We start from the raw sequence: 12,115 nt of genomic DNA, 5'->3' as shown, positions 1-12,115 counted from the left end.
GCTGGAGCATCATGCCAATGGGCTCTCTGGGTAAGAGTGCATGTGCTGGTGCCCTGTGCTGCTGCTTGCAGTGGGATCAACCCCAAGGTACAAGGGCAGAGGCTTTGTGTGGCTGGCTGGCTGCCTGCTGATCTTGGATTAGCTCCACCATTTATACCTACAGCCCCCTAGGGAAGAAGAATCCATTGGTTTAGAACCAGGCAGTGTCGGAAGGTCAGAAAGGATCCTGAAGAGTGGGGGCCAGTGCTTTGTGCAGCAGTCTGGCCTGTCCTAGCCAGGTACCTGCTCACAGCAGCCACGACACAGTGAGCAACCGTAAAACGTGTTGCGGTGATGATTCCCGAAAGCCCCATGCATAGGGTCCTAGGGCCTGACTCATCCTGCTTTGCCTTGCTGCAAACCCAGAGGCCTGATTTCTGCTCCTCAGATGGGCTCGTTGTCACAAAGAAACGGACCGTGGCAGTCATTAGTGTCCCCACTCTGTGGCTGGATAGACAGGGGGACCTGGAGAGGTGGGTTAAAATGGAGAATAGGTCACTTTTCATCAAAATTATGGTAGATATCATGCCTGGGGGAAGTTTATTGGGGCCTTTATGATGGCCTTGGCCGCTGTTTCCCCCTTTCCTTCTGTCAAGCCCCTGGCCTAAGCGCTCTGACTGCAGGATGCTAAAAGGCCAGATTCAGCAAAGTTACTTAGCATAGGCAGCCTGTCCCGAAAGGTGGCCAGGATGGAAAGTGGACAGTGCAATCTCCTCCCTGTGTCATGTACTTTCACATTCTTACCCACCAGAGCATCATTATCCTGGCTGCAGCATTTCTTGGGAAAACAAGTCAAGGGCATGTTGCTTCCTCTCAGCCACACCAGCAAGAGGAACCGCCATGCTCTGCTCTGACGCTTCACGTTCACATAAGCCCTTTGACGCATGGATCAACTGTTAATTCACTGAGCTTCACAAGACCCGGCGGGGAGGTGGACGTTAACCCTAGCTTCCAAATGAGCCTCGGAGCTACTGCGGGACTTGGCCCACGGAGTGGTAGCAAGTCAGTGGCTGAGCCTGACTCCTAGGCCCTTTCAAGGCTGGGACTCAAACTTGGGAGACCTCAGTCGCCTGCTCTAGCCAAGAAACCTCATTCCCTCCCGCAGCTTGGGCTTCAAGTCTGGAGTCCTAAGCATCTCCTGCACTGATCACTCTCCCACACTACTGTGGGTGCTAACACCAGTTGATTCTTACAGCAGGGAGGCCATCTGGGTGGCAACAAAAATGGACTTCTGTGCCCACTGCGATGACCTTTCCACTCAACATTAATGACTCCCATCTACCTGGAAGCTGCGGGACAGAGATGTGGTGAAACAAAGCTAGCACAAGAGACTGAAGTGTACTGTCTTAGGCCAATCTAGCCTTTTGTACCTGTCCTCCATCGTGTTCATGGAGGGGTGCTGCCCACTGATGCGAACAGAGGACTCGAAGCCAGACTCCTGGATTCTAGTTCCGGTTCCACCACCGCTCACTGTACAATGGGGCCAGAGTCTCAAAAGTACCTAGCAACAAGCAGCTGCCATAGGGACAGGTCCAGGTTTTCCAGACGCTTTGGAAAATTCTGCCCTTAATGTCTATTCTTCAGTTCCCCAAACTGTAAATATTTCTCTCAGCCCAGGGGCTTTCGTAACGGTTGATAAAGAACTCCGAGATCCTAGGCTGGCTAAAAGGTACTGTGAGGAGCAGTGTATTACTGTTACTTCAGCTTTGCTGCCGGCGGGTAACACATTTGCTCTGTAAATAAATCAAAGCTTTCTAGGGCGGTCCACACTGCCCCCTCTGTGCTGCACAGACCTCCTGTTATACCTGTGCCAGGCCCCCGAGCTGCACCAGTGTCAGTGAGAAGGGAACTTTGGCTCCTCTGTAGTGTTTGCTAACTGAGATCAGTGGCTATTTAATAGTACGAAGTTGGTGCTTTGGAACAGAGCTGAGCTGTGTCCTGCTCAGATGTCTCACGGGTGGTGTCTACAGAATCGCTACCGTGCTCTCCTGTCCTTCCAAATTTTGGGGCTTGTCCCCTGCAGCTGCTGCACCTCGGAGCAGAGCTCTAGGCTACCCCTGCTTGCCCAGGTGCAGATGTCTGGGCGGGATTCATAAGGCATCATCGGCGGGTACCAGGCTCCTGGTGAAGATGGCCTTTTAAGTCAAGGTCGCAGCAGGCAGCAGCATCCGCTCGTCTTTCAAAGGCTTTGTTCTTGATTGGGGCACATCACAGCGTGTCTCAAAACACCTCCCCCCAAACAGTGTCTCGGAGGCTTATCCCTTTATCATAAATCAGCAGCAGAGCTAATATTCATGTCTAGGAAGTGAGATCGTATCAGAGCCCCATGCTGGGCTTCGAACTGGGTACGTGGTGAGGCATGCATGGGTTTGGGGTGTGAGGGAAAGGGGGGGACTGCGGCAGGAACTCTTTATCAGAGAGGAAACTGTACTGTACTTAAGCAGGAGAGAGAGAGTTCTGTGTGCATGCAGCATCTTTGTCACGACCATTAAAGAACAGCTGCTGGAGGACACACTCTGCCATCTCTCGTTAGTACCCTAGGCAGATCGGTGTATTGCACACATGCACTAGTGTCAATCACATACCGGCTAGCGAACAATTAACTAATGGCTCAGACTATACTCAACTTTCAGAGGACAGGGTAATTCAAATAGGTAGCACCCAAAATACCAGAAGTTCTGAAGCATAAAGCTACCTGTCTGTGAACTGAAATTTCCCTTACAAATAATTTGTTCAGCTGACACGATGATTGACTCCTATTGCGCTTTTCATTCAGAGATCTCGACATGCCATTAGCCCCATTTTACAGAGGGGAAAACTGAGACATGGAATGAGAGGAAGGGATTTGCCCAAGGTGACCCAGTGAGTCAGTGGCAGGATTAGAATTCAGATGTCCTGACTCTGAGTGTCAGGTCTAGCTCCTTCCCCACACTGCCTGATCTGATGGGCACTACTATCATATAAATGCTTAATAATAATACATTAGTAGAAGTTCTGCCCAGATGCGATGGGCTGACCACACAGAAGTTACAGATCTTCTGGGACATTTCCATAAAGGTAGGAGCTTATACTTGCTACCTGCTTTCCCAGGGAGAGAGGCTCTAATGCATATGGCTGTATGTGAACAGCGTGCATAACACAGTGGACACCACTATAAACGGGGCATTTGTCTCCAGCGGTCACTCCTAAATTGGCTTCGCTCTTTGCAGCAGCGCCCGTGCTAAGTACCGAGACCAGCACGGCAAACAGAAGTACTATGGCTGAAATTTTCAGAAAGGTTCAGCCCCCTGGGAACGCACTGAAACAAGTGGCCAGGTTTTTCAGAAGAGCTCATTCAGCACATTGGCAAATTCAAAGACCCCGCTATGAGGGCTGAGCTTTTTGGAAAATCTGGCCCCAGAAGATGGTGACCAGTCACATTTTAAGGACACCCACCGGAGCTGTTGTGTTTGCTTGCAGAGTTGGATCCAGTTAGCACCGCCAGCCAGACCTGATTCCCCCCAAACTTTTTGCAACACTGAGAATGTGAAGAAACCATACGGACACCATTTGGTTCCCAAGACCTGTATTTACTGACTCTAGACAAAGCTACAAGGCCTAGCTAGGTAAGTACACTGTTGCCCTGTTAGCTTCTGGTGGGTTTCGCAATAGAAGACAGAGGCCCACTAGAGAATCCCAAATTATCTAATGGAGGGATACTGCCCAGTTCCTATACACTACACTAACCCCAAGGAGAAGCACAGTCGCATCCCTAAGCTTATTTTTGGGAACAAAGGTGGCAGGATCGGTCCCATGGTTCATAAACACGTCAGTTACAGCCTCCACCCTGCCAGCTCAGTCAGCAGGGCCTGGAAAGTCCAACTTCCCTCCATCACCAGGTGACCCCAGGGGCTTATTGTGTAGGGCCTTTATTGTTGTTTCCTTCACGGCGCCCTTCTGTCTGTGTCGCTAGGGGGCTTCACTCTGCCTGTGGAGCCAACCCCAGACACCTTCTCTCCAGCAATAGGCGGGCCCAGATGTGTGGTGGGTGGAGCAATGATGCTAGCCCCGCCTCAGGTAACTACAGGGCCACCCAGAGGGGGGGGCAAGTGGGGCAATTTTTCCCGGGCCCCACAGGGGCCCCCATGAGAGTTTTTCAGGGCACCTGGAGCGGGGTCCTTCACTCGCTCCGGGGGCCCCAGAAAACTCTCGCGGGGCCCAGCCCCCCGGAGCTTTTTCCGTTCCGGATCTTCGGCGGCGATTTGGCGGCGGGGGGTCCTTCCGCTCCAGGACCCGCCGCCAAAGTGCCCTGAAAACCCGCGGCAGGGGGTCCTTCTGCCCCGGGACCCGCTGCCGAAGTGCTGGGTCTTTGGCGGCAATTCGGCGTCCGGGAAGACCCCAGGCCCCCTGAATCCTCTGGGTAACTATATAGATGGGATTGCAGGCTGTGCCTCCTCCCTAAGGGGGGCTACCGAGGCACTCCCAAACACATGCCTTCCTGTATCCAGGGTTGGTAGCAGCATCTGCTCCCCACCCAAGGTAAGCGCAGGGGAGAGGTCTCCCTGTATTCTTGTCTATATTGTGTTCCCAGTGCGAAGGGGCTGGTGCTGCAAGGTGCAGGGCGCTGTCTGCACTCAAGGAAGTCAGTGGGGAGGGAAGGTGGATTACCAGGTACCTAGGCAAGGTCCAGGGAAGGAGTCCAGGACTGAGAATCTAAACGTGCAGTTCCACATCTCAGCTCGTTAGTGGGCAGCGAGCCACCGAAGAGCTGCTGTTTTGGCAGTGCGCGCATTCGGGGGAGCTGTTGGCTTTTGTTTATGGCTGTTACCCAGCTCCTCTAAAAGGGCCCCTTGGCTGCAGTGAGGGATGGAGTACCCCTGGGGGGTCTGTGTGTGCGTTACCTGGAATGCCACATATGTTCCAAACCGAGGGGGCCTATTATTGCCCGGAGTCTGGCTCTGAAGTGTGTGGGTGGCTGAGGGTGTAGGTTGCAAGGCAATGAGGCCATCCCAGGCTGATCGAGTTTCACGAGACCTGGCATTCCCCCTTCCCCCTCAAGTTTATAGGATCACTGCTCTGTCCCCTCATCCTGCTTCTCACATCCACGGCTGAGCGTCTCCCCTTCCCCTGCCGTTGTGACCAGGCTGATGGCAAAAGGGTGCCTGCAGGGAGGGCAGTTTTCTCTCACTGATTCCTAGGCCGGGAGGGACCCTGGTGATGATCAATCCTGGGTCATCATGCTCAGGGGCTGCTGTACAGGACGAGAGGCAGTCCTCACTCTGTCATCGGCCCCAATCGGTTCTGTTCTGTTCAGGTTTTTATCCTACACTCGTCACTGGAGTATCTGAGTCCTTGGAGGGACTTCTGAGCCTTTCGGGGTGGAGACAGAAAATTGCTCTTGTGTTTATTTTCACCCCTTTGCATAGGGCTCAGGTTTTTACATAGGAGAGAACAATGCAAATAGGCCCTCAGCTGGGGGTGCTATGCAAACAGATGCAAGCTACCAGGACTGTTCCTCCTTTCCCCTCCTGGGTGAGCCTGGGGCTATAGATCGCAGGGCAAGGAGCCCTTTTTTGGGCGGTGCTCTAGGTGGGTTGGTCTTCAGCAGCTTTTGTATCAGATTAGAAGAGGCGTGGGGGAAAATACAGAAGCCGGGCCTCCGCTGGTGTAAGGGGACAGAGCTCCACTAGCGTCAATGGAGCTATGCTGCTTTACACCTGCTGAGGATAGCCTGGTGCTACCAGCAAACTCCTTCCCTGGCAGGCAGGACATAACTCCCTGTTTTCAGACCTTCCCGGACCCCGGCTCCCTGGGATAGCCCCAAGAGAGAGGCAGCTGGTTTTCCTGAGGGACGCTGGGAGACCACAGTCAGACAGTCCTAGTCCAGCACCCTTCAGTGCAGCCAGTCCAATGCTGGGCACTTCCCTGAGACAGCTGGTAGTGCCACTGAGAGGACTCAGCCGCAGGAAATTGGGGGGAAGGATAGCCTTGTGGTGAAGGCACTGGGCTGGGACTCAGGAGATCTTGCTGCAGCTCACGGCTCTGCCGCAGCCTGCCTGTGTCGGCTTGGGCAAGTCACTCTCTCTCTCTGGGCCTCAGTTCCCCATCTGTAAAATGGGGATAATGATCCATTCAGCCCTTCTTTGTCTTATCTGTGTAGAGTGTAAACTCGGCATAGCAGGGGCTGTCTCGCCCTGTGTATAGCAGGTGCTACAGCAGGGCAAAAAGACTATTATTATTTAGAGGAGGAGGGACGGAGAAGCCGGTATCACCGTGATGCACCCCACAGGGCCAGATTCTGATCCCCTTAGTTCCATGGCACAGTGCTTTACTTCTCAATGGCACTGCTTAAGCTAAGGTGCTAAATGCCCCACGTGGTAGGAGATCAAGATCTGGCCCTGGGGGGTGTATTAGGGCAATCTGTGCTTCTCAAACTCTCTTCCTTCAAATAATAATCAGCCTTTGTTCTCTCTTGCGCCGTTCATCCCAGGGGCCTGGTGTGCTGCCCAAATGTGCTTAGTCAGCCACGCTTCCCGTTTTACTGTGAGTTGACAAAATCTCACACCAGCCGGGAGTCCTGATCCCAGCCCCATTGCTTTAGTCACTAGGCTCCACTGCCTCGCAGTAAGCGTGAGAATAGCTGCTCTCTCTCTCCTCTTTCTTCCCACCTTTCCACCTGCTGTTTCTGCTGGCTCCATCTTTGCATCCATTTGTTCTCTCCCCAGCTGGGAGCATGAAGATGCTATGGGCAAGTGCTAGGAGTGACCTCCTGCTGGGATACCACTCAGCTCAAGTGCGAGCCAGAGCCAGCCGGGGTTCCCCTGGATGTTCGCTTGCTCTGAGTTACTCCTTACTTCCTGGTGTGGATGGGCCTGGGCACTTCCTTCCAAGCTGTTCCCCTGCTTCCTGGGGAGCAGAGGCCTGGCAGGAATCTATTCAGGGCAGGAAATGAGTCTTTTTCACAGGTCTGTTCCTTTACAGCTCATGGCCGGGGGCTCCGTGCTCTTTAGGGACTAGGTTTGGGTTGTATGCAGAGGACCAGATTCTGCTCCCGATCACATGGGTGTCTCCACCCCATACTGATATCAAAGGTGTAATGGAGTGCAGAGTGCAGGCTGGACCCTCTGTTCCTTGGTGTTTCACAAAGGTGCCCAAGTCCCTTTCACTTCCTGGAGGTCCCTTGGAAACTGCCAGCCCTGCTCCTGGAAGGGGTTAATCTCCTACCGGCTGTGGGGGAACTGAAAGTGTCTCTGTCACAGGGGAAAAAAACGAGGAGTCTTTGAGGCACCTTAGAGACTAACAAATTTATTTGGGCATAAGCTGTCATAGCTTATGCCCAAATAAATTTGTTAGTCTCTAAGGTGCCCGAAGGACTCCTTGGTTTTTTTTGCTGATACAGACTAACACGGCTACCACTGAAATCTGTCCCAGGGGTATCCAGTCCCCTCCTTTAACAGGCCTTCAATGCAAAGGGCACCATTTGCATGTCTGTGGGTGTTTGCTTTGGTGCCTGGCCAAACTCACTGCGGTGAGAGAGGTGGGGAGCAGACCCCTGCCAGTCACCATGGGTAAGGAACAAGCAGGGGCAATTTCAAAGGGGTTTCCACCTTCTCTTTGGTCCCCACACTCATGGGCTGGAGTCTCCCCCGGTGGTAAAGCCATTACCTTGCTCGGGGTTAATTTGTGAACAGCTTTTAGGGTGTCTCACCCTTGCTAGGAAGGATTTTGCAATGGGGGGGAGGGGACATAAAAATCTCGCTCATTCAGACTGCCATGGATTACCTGCCTTGGCACGCTTGCCCCTGCACTCTGGTGCTCTGGCACGCATATGCACACGCAGACACGTGCACACACAGTCAGATCACATTCTGGAAAACATGCCTGCCTCCTTCTTCCACCTCCCCCACACAGAGCCTGCCTGGCCCTTGGGAAAGCTCTGGCCACCACGCGGCTGGGCTCTGCAGCGAAAGCAAACAATGGGATCCCCAGAGACGACAATGCTCCATTGTCCTTTAAGCCACAACAATGAAACAATAGCCCACAGTCTGCTTCGTTCATTCCCGGGCCCGCCCCCTGCAGCAACGCCCTGTATCCCTGCTGCTGTCATATTCAAGGGTTCATGCTGTCCTCACAGAACCTCCCAGGCCCTGATTTGTCCTGTATGCCCTGGCTGACACACATGCACCCCCGATGTAGCAGGATGTCCCTCAGAGGAGAAGGAAGCAGTCTCTAGCTGGTCTTTTATTGTGATGGTTTCCCAGACACTAGAGATGGAAAAGTCCTATGAAGTCATCCCGTCCCTCCCCACCCCGGAGGACAATGGGGCGTTGTTGTCTCTGGGGCTGGCCATTGTTTGCTTTCACTGTAGCTGTGGTCCCTTGAGGTTTGCTGATGCCTCATGTTCTTGATGATGAGGCAGAGGCTGTTATAACACAGACTCTTCTCCCTCATGCCTGTCGCCCTCTGTGGAGGGGGAAGCAAAGCTGGTGCTGGTGACAGAGCCACGAAGGGGCAGAGGGAACTTGGTACGCAAGGGAGAGTGGGGATGGGGCGTTAGGGGGCACTGCTACAGTGCCGTGCGTGCCGAGGGAGTTTCACCATGTCAGGTAGCTGGAGCAAAAAGGGCCAGAGGGCTTTAGAGCAGAAATCATAGGGGAAAGATGCTTGCGGACTGCAAAACCCCTGGAGTCCCCCGACCCAGCACCGCAGCCCCCTTACCCTGCACTGCCAGGCCATTACCTGGACAGCCTGCTTTTTCCGTGGTTTTGTCCCCTGTCCGCTACTGAGACAAAAAAACAGATGTGGTTTTGTCTGGGAGGGCGGCCGGGGGATGCCGTTTTGAAGAGCGCGCCGTGCCACCCCTGCCGGTCTGACCTTGCACGCACCAGGTGTGTGGGGTCACACTGGTGGGGTGGGAGGAGAGAGACAGTTCCTGGAAGTACCAGAGCGTCCAGTATTCTGGGGATATGGCAGTGGCCACCCTACCATCCCCAGGAGCCAGAGCTGCAGGAAATGCCATGCTGTGATTTTTGCTTCTTTTCATCGCACAGGCATGAATTCCCTTGAAACACGGGTTGCAGCTGCCTACGGGGATGCTAGCACTTCCCAGTGCAGTGGCACAGTTGCCCCATTGGCCCTGTCTGCGGCACCTGGGTCCAGCGCATAGCAGCAGGAATTTGAATGTGCAAATCACCAGGAGGAGCTGGTATTGTTTCAGGCCCTATGGAAATGCAGAAAGAAGACAGGGATGGATGGCAAACAAACAAAATGAAAATCTGCTGCAAGGAAATTTAACTAGGGCCCTGATTTTTGCTGTTGTTAAAATCCCTTCCCCACTGGGTCCTGGCTTGCACACAGAAAGCTGGGGTGATTCAGACCAAGAATCCATTTTATCCAGAGATAAGCATGAAATCGCAGGCATCCCTGGTATCCAAGGGTCCAGGCGGCCCTGGCTGGCATCAGGGCTCAGTGGCACCATTCAGATCCAATCTCTATAAAGGGTCAAATCAAAGTCCTGGATCCAGCATGGCCCAGTGGACAGAGCACTGGGCTGGGAGTCGGACCTGCCATTGAGCCTGCTATTTAAGCGTGGACAGGTCTCGCTGCTCAGTTCTGCCCTCTGTAAAATGTGGGAAATGCTAGCTGTCCCCCTCTGGGGTGCTGTGCCATCAGTGGAGGAAAATGACCATCTGAGACTGTCTGTGCAGCTAAGTGACCCCCTGACTGGCTAAGAACAGTGCACACTCCTGCTGGTTTTGTCTCCTGCTTGTCCTATTCTGTTGATCAGTGCTTCCCAAACAGTTGGTCCCGACCTACCAGAGGACTGTGGGAAGGGTCTAGATGGGTCACTACTTCCAGGTGGATTAACCCATCACTTAGTGTAGGGGGGTTGGAGAGTGAGCCAGCCCTGCTCTCCCCCAGCAGCAGCCACTCCTGTCCCGCAGGGCTGGGCCCGGCTCCCTGCTCTGGGCGTTGTGCCCTGACGTAGGGTGTCACAGCACTACTCAGATTTGGCCTGGCCACCCCTCCGTGTCAGTGCAGCACCTAGCACAATATGCCACCCTATTGATTGGACAATAGACACTGCCACGTGATAAGTGTTTAAAACTTCTCTATTTATTCAGTAACCTTGACCTCTGGGGAGATTTGAATCCAGCTCCGTACATACAGGATTGCTGGATCTGGGATTCTGCTGATGGCGGGGTGGGGGTAGTCAGCTTCCTCCCCATAGCTGACATCCAGGTGCCATGTTCCCCCAAAGTTTGGGAGGGTTCATATCTGCGGGAGGTGGGGCCAGGCCCTCTCTGCTTAGTACCTATCAGCAGCCAAGCCCACCTGAATAGGTAATGAATGGAGGAGAGAAAAGCGCCCTGAGTACATTGTGTTTCCAATGGGCCGAGAACAATTGCTAAATACAAATCACACAGAGAATGGAGAGAGAGAGACAAAAGAGAGAACCCCAGCACAAAGGAGAGGAATGAAATGGCAAGTAAAGTCAAACAAAAAGGAGCCAGGCTGAGACAAAAGAAGGGAACAATATCCCCGAGGCAATCGGCTCCCAAACAATAGGGGCAGTGACAGCAGCACAAAGGCACCAGTGTTTGCAAGTAGACGTTATCTCACACAGCCACTGGCAGGCCTGGCCGCGGCGCTTCTATTTTCAGGGATGCTTTTGTGCGGCGCTGAACAATATTCCTTGCATGGTTGCAGATATAAAGATGAGGGGGGTTTGGGTCGCTCTTCCCTTCCTGGTGCCAGCTCGGTTATAAAAACAGACTCAGCCCTTCTGAGGACGGGGATGGGGGGAAAACGTTTGGCTCGGCGTAGCTGGTTCCGTTTCTGTTCCGATGCCGTGGGGGGCCCAGTTTTGTCGGGTCGGGGATTAGCATCTTTCAGTTTGTGGCCTGTTCTTTTACTTTCGCCTGTCTGGACAGTGCTAGCGAGGTGGCTGTAGAAACACAGCTACCCACAGTCTTGAGTTCCCTGGCGGGGATGGGGAATGGGCGACCAGGTCTTGCCTGTATGGGAGATTTCAGCCCGGGGTAGCCAGCCACTGTCATAACTATGCTGGTGGCGCTGAGTTCTGGGTCATTTCCAAATGGATGCCTCAGCCACTATCAAACCAATGCCTCGGGGTAATGCCCTAAGCCCTCAGGGGTAGGAGGCACTCATCTGAGTCAGTGCTGAACCAAGGCTACGGCTAATACCAACCCAGTGTCTCAGTAGGGTGTTAGAGGTTGTGGTGCCGTTGAGTTTACCATCTGGAGGATACTTAAAACTGAGGCCCTGACTATTTGTGGTCATTAAAGAGTCCATGGTACTTTTTTGCAAGTTTATGGGTGTTAACCCCAGTGTCCTGCCCAGATACCAAGGAAGGGGATACTTTCTGCCTTCTGAAATTCCCTTCTCCTCACCTTGCAATGTCAGTTGGACACGGTATTAATTTTGACTTCCTGACCTAAACCACTGTGTTCTTGTGCATTACTACCCAGCTGCTGCATCCTTTCCCAGAGGTGGCTGTCAGGCAGTGATTGGTTTAAGCAATTCAGTAGTTTCTGCTTTCTCTGTCAGTCAGTTTGGAGCCTCCTTTGGAATGAAAGGTGCTGCTCTTCTTGGCTCCGCTCCCCAAACTGCAAATTCAGCTGAGCGCAGCTCGTGGCCTGGAAAGCACACCTGGGTAAACCAGAATGATGGCTTTCAAATGTTTACATCTTCACTTGGTTGGCGCTGAAGGTTGACGCCTCCCAAGTCCTGCTGGAGTCAGCCTTGCTACCGGCAGGCTTGGAAAAACTCCCTGCCTTTGTCCCTTAACGTGCCCCTTCACCTTCTGCTTCCTGTCCCGTTACCCCTGCCCTGCACCAGTGACATCGCGGGCCCGTGCTCTGCAGCATTTCAGGCTAGGCAGGTGGCGAGATGTACTCATCGTGCAAACGTCGCTCTCTTTGCTGCTAGTGCCGCCTCCTTCCCCCTTCTCCAGGGGTTTGTTTCATCCGCCTCTTGCGATTCGTCATAGGGCACTGGACTGGGACTCAGGACATGTGGATTCAGTTCCCTGCTTTCCCACAAAATTGTTCTTCCGTGGATTCCATAAAGCCTC

The 12,115-nt window shown here is 53.4% G+C and overlaps 1 protein-coding gene across 1 annotated transcript in view; it reads left to right on the top strand.

The window, feature by feature from the left end:
* SOX13 (SRY-box transcription factor 13) overlaps window positions 1-12,115 on the top strand; it is an 86,168-nt gene that overhangs the window by 1,501 nt on the left and 72,552 nt on the right. The window contains exon 2 of the mRNA XM_054028254.1: window positions 3,499-3,644. The gene's annotated coding sequence lies outside the window, so the exon portion shown is untranslated. The remainder of the gene's footprint in view (window positions 1-3,498; window positions 3,645-12,115) is intronic.

The sequence above is a fragment of the Malaclemys terrapin genome, chromosome 4 (genome assembly GCF_027887155.1).
Source record: "Malaclemys terrapin pileata isolate rMalTer1 chromosome 4, rMalTer1.hap1, whole genome shotgun sequence".
Taxonomy (NCBI): domain Eukaryota; kingdom Metazoa; phylum Chordata; order Testudines; family Emydidae; genus Malaclemys; species Malaclemys terrapin.
The sequence above is the reverse complement of the archived record's forward strand: the minus strand, read 5'-3'. Positions and strand labels throughout refer to the sequence as shown.